The sequence below is a fragment of the Nanorana parkeri genome, unplaced genomic scaffold (assembly GCF_000935625.1).
Source record: "Nanorana parkeri isolate BGI_ZX_2015 unplaced genomic scaffold, ASM93562v1 scaffold342, whole genome shotgun sequence".
Lineage (NCBI taxonomy): Eukaryota > Metazoa > Chordata > Amphibia > Anura > Dicroglossidae > Nanorana > Nanorana parkeri.
In genome coordinates, this window is record NW_017306610.1 from 764,385 (window position 1) to 769,056 (window position 4,672).

The following is a 4,672-nucleotide window of genomic DNA, read 5'->3' on the forward strand; positions in this document are numbered from 1 at the left end:
ACAGAATTAGTTTTAACCTTGGCTTTCTAAATCACTATCTGTGGAGTATAAGATTACAAGGGACAGCACAGCACAGCACCTTCAGCAGCTGTCCATCCACTAGCTTGGAGAAGTGTCTTGCCTAGCACACACAAGGGTAGCTCCATGGGACTATGCAAGGGAAAGGAGCCACCCTAAAATAGGATATCAATACCATTACTCAGTGGGCAAGCTGATTGTACAGGAATGTAAGACTTTTAAACATCACATGACCATGGATTTAGGTGATTAAAAAGTGCATGTAAGACTTTTTTTTTTGAACAATTGGTTGGTTAGGATGGAGTGGGACTTTAAAAAAATGTTCAATAGCAAATGATAAATAGCAAACAATATACAGGAATAAAATACAGGTGGCCCTTGATTTACAACAGTTGCATTTGCACTGATTCAAAATAGCACACTTTTCTGGGAGTGTTGTAAATTGAAACCAAACACTGTATATAATGTATGTCAACGGGAAGTGATGGAGTTAGGGCCGGTTCACACCACAAAGTCTGCGTTCCAGAGCATTCGGCCTCTGGAACGCACTGAAACGCAAGCTCCCTGTGTTCAGGGGTGTGAGGGGGTCTGGCGGTGCATTGAAGTCAATGGCATCACAGCCATGCCCCCAGCCTGCAGTGCAATCGCCAGTCCTTGAAATGCAGGCACATTAATGCCTTTGTTCCGGTCCAGTGCAATCTGCAAAAATAGTGTTTGCACTATAATGCTCCAGAATGCAGACTTTGTGGTGTGAACCGGTATTCAGTATTGAGGCATCCATTAATGAAAGAGTTAAGCTTTTTCAGACACCCAATCCCTTTCAGGAATCGGGTGTCTGACAGTGAGAGCAGAGCTGCATTTACTGCTCTCATTGACAACTGGTATAGATCGGGAAATCCCGATGTATACCATTTTTTCTCTAAACTTTCAGCAATAGAAACATTGTTTCTATTGCTGAAAGAATGTTGCAGGCTTCTGAACGATCAGAAAACCTTTAGTGACATCTGATCCTGAAATGCTGTCAGGATCAGTGTCACTAAGGTTATTATTGGCTATTCTTAAGTTTGAAGCAGCCTAATAATAACCAAAAATTAAATAATTAAATTATCATGCAGTAATAGTGAGATTAGTTCACAAAGACTGTTTGATATAATTAAATAAATATGTAAAAAATGTTTTTAAAAAGTGCAAAAAAATTAAATAAATGTAACAAATAAAAATTATGTAGTTAAATATATTTTTTACACTATCATTAATATAAAAACTAACCCATTACAATGAAAATCTACAGCTGAGCTGCAGATTTGTTTTTCACCCTAAGGGATTTTCTTTTAATTTAACCCCCTCCTGACAGTGATGTTCAAAGTATGTCGCTGTCACTAAGTGTGACACTTAGGGGGTGATTTACTAACCTAAACACACACACGCACCAGGTGCGTGTGCATTTTTACACAGCAAAACGTATTTATCAACCAAACACGAGCAACGTGTCACATTTTCACGCCGTTATGGCGCGTTTTTATGTATTTACGTACGTGCGCGTCATGTAGCATGCGCCATAGGCTACACGCCGCTCTAATAGCGGCATGCAAGTCTCTAAAAGCATATTTCCACTAATGCCATATATGGAAAAATCATGCACATGATGCATATATAATGCTGCTTCACAGTTTAGACAAAAATGGTTAGCTCATGCATTTACATTCCTGCATTCATCAACGCAAGCAACACAATGTAGAGCTAATTTACACAACATCACCTTGCAATTCACAACACACCTGCTGGGTGTGTACACACTACAAAGGTGTCTAGATTCCACCAATAGATCATGCTGGGAGGGAACAAACTACAGAGGTGTATACTTGTTCGTGGCATGTTTATAAGGTTAGTAAATCAACCCCACAGTAACAGTGACATTGTATGCCAAGTGACCACTATTGGCTTTAGCTGTTAGAGAAAAAAGATTAAAATGTTAGGTTTTAGTTTTAGGCTGAGAAGTACAGAAAAATGTCTGAAAATCCTAGGAATGTGAGGTTTTTCAAAATAAAGGACAAATAAATGAATGTATTTAATGCATTTTTTTAGCTGTGCTATTTTTCTAAAAAAGACTAAAAATCAAAACTGGGGAATAGGTGTTTTCTTTACGTTTTTTTCCTCTTTTTTTATATTTTATTTGTCCTAAGTGAGGCGTTAGGCACACATATGTGATATAACTAGGGATGCACAGATACTTTTCGAGTACCAGTGCAGATACTTGGCATTTTCATGAGAACTACCAGGGTTGCAGCGGTTGCAGCTGGGACCTGGCTCTGGCACTCCACCACTGTCCTGAAATTATTAGTCTGTATTGTTTTAGAAAAACTGTCACATGACAATAAACAAAAATGTATCAGTACTCGTACTTGTAAGTACTCGGCAAGTACCAGTACTCGTTCTCGCAAAACTGGTATCTGTGCATCCCTTTATTTATATTTATAAAAACAAAATCGTACATTAAAACAGAGATGTACAAATCCCAGGAGCTTCGTGTGCTCCTTACAAATGACAGCTGCCTCCTAATTTTTGAATTTTTCTCTAGTGTAATCTTTGAGCTCAAAAGTATCGGTACATGTACTCATACTTCTACCGAGTACTGTACTTGGTATCTGTGCAACCTTAGATATAACCATATAGCCCTATCTGTGCTCTAAAAAACAATATATAATATGTGTGGGTGCACTTTGTAAGAGAGTATATCACTGGCGTGGAAGAATCCCACAACAAAAATGTCAAAAGCGTGTCAGTCATTTACGAACAGAAACTAAAAACAAGCTCAGTGATGAAGGGGTTCAAGTTGCATGTGAAGTTAACATAGAAACATGGAAGAGTGGTGGCATAAAAAGACTAAGTTGTCCCTTGTCTGTTTTTTTTATTTTTGTTTTCTTGCAATAAAAAAATACCTTCTAATGTTAGTTTTGAACTTTCCTTCTGCTACGTTGAGGTCATGTTCCTGTGTTCTTGATCTTAGCTTCATATTGAAAATACCTGGCCCTTCTGTTCTTTATTCACCTTTAATGTATTTAAAGCTTTCATTAATCTTTCCTTAAGACTGTACATATGAAGTGCCTGCAGTCTCTCCTGATATGTTTAATTCCCCAGACCATTCCCCATTTTTAATGCTCGTCTCTAGACTCATTCTATCTTATCAATTTCTTTTTTTAGGTGAGGTCTCCAGAACTAGACTCAGTATTCTGAATGGGGCCTAACTAATGATCTATATAGGGGAATCAGGACCTGCCTCCTGCTGAAGATCCCTCTAGTAATACACCCCAGAATTGGGGGTATTTGCTTTCAACACTGCCAGGCCACACTGTTTGCTCATTTTGTAATCATCCAAAATAAGCACCGCCGAATATTTTTCCTCTGTAGTTCTGGCAAGCGATCCGACTACTGGTCCCAATAGCGTACTCTGCCAGAGGATTCTTTTGCTTAACTGCATTATTTTGCATTTAGAAACACTGATCTGCAGCTTCCACTGCTTTGGCCAATCTTGCAGCAATGCCAAATCATGTTCAATGTTACAAACACCTCCAGGAATATTAACCCTATTGCTCACCTTTGTGTCATCAGCATAAACATACTCGGTCAATGATCCAGGCATGCAGTGTAGGTGGCCAGCAAAAGGGAGGGCAGAGAGTGTGCGTCCTTCCAGTGGCGTCACAAGGGGGGTGCGGCCCGCACCCGGGTGGCACCATTGGAGGGGTGACACCAAAATGACTAAAGGAGAGAGGAGCGGACCCGGCGGCATACCTTATCCCGCTGGGTGGCTGTCTCCTCCTCTCTCTGCCGGCGTCCATCACCAAGATGGACCAAACACTGTACCCGCCGGCAGGTATCAGAATACTGTCGCGCATGCGCGGTGACGTCTCGGCGGGGTGACACTCGGACACCGCTCCGGGTGTCCCCCAGCCTCGGGACTCCCCTGCGTCCTTCCCCTCACTCCTGAACCAGACCAGGCCACATGCATTCAACATTGGGAGGGTACCTTGCAAAGGGGGTAAGAACATTTTCAAGAAAGCTTTCCTCTCCTTGTAAGAGACCTTATCCCCGTGGTGATAGGAACAAGGGCCACATCCTCACATTCTTTCCTCCAAAAGAGATGTGGGGGTTTATGGGGGAGACTTCTTAGAATTTGGAAGCCCCCTTTATAATAAGGGGGCACCCTGATATTTACCCTCTAGGGCAATGAGAATGAGGTACATGCACAAGCTGAAAGCAAATAAAAATACCCACACCTTGGTCCTTTATTTAAAAAATTTCCCTCAGTGTAAATCTATTGTCTGTGATGTTGTCCAGGGATGTAAATCCTCATCAATCATATATAAGTGGTAAACGTTGTCATTTTAATTAGTATTGCTTCTGACCTGAAGAAGAGAGGTTAACTCTCAAAAGCTTGTCTTTTATATATTTTGTTAGAACAATAAGAAAGGTATCATCGCTTACTACAATACTTGCTTTTGTTTTTTTTATACATCTCTACTGGACTAATACAGCTTACCCATTTACATTACACTATATATATATATATATATAAATGGGTAAGCCATATTAGTCCAGTAGACAAGATGTCAAAAAAGACAAAAAATGCAGTATTGCAGTGTGCAATGATACCTTT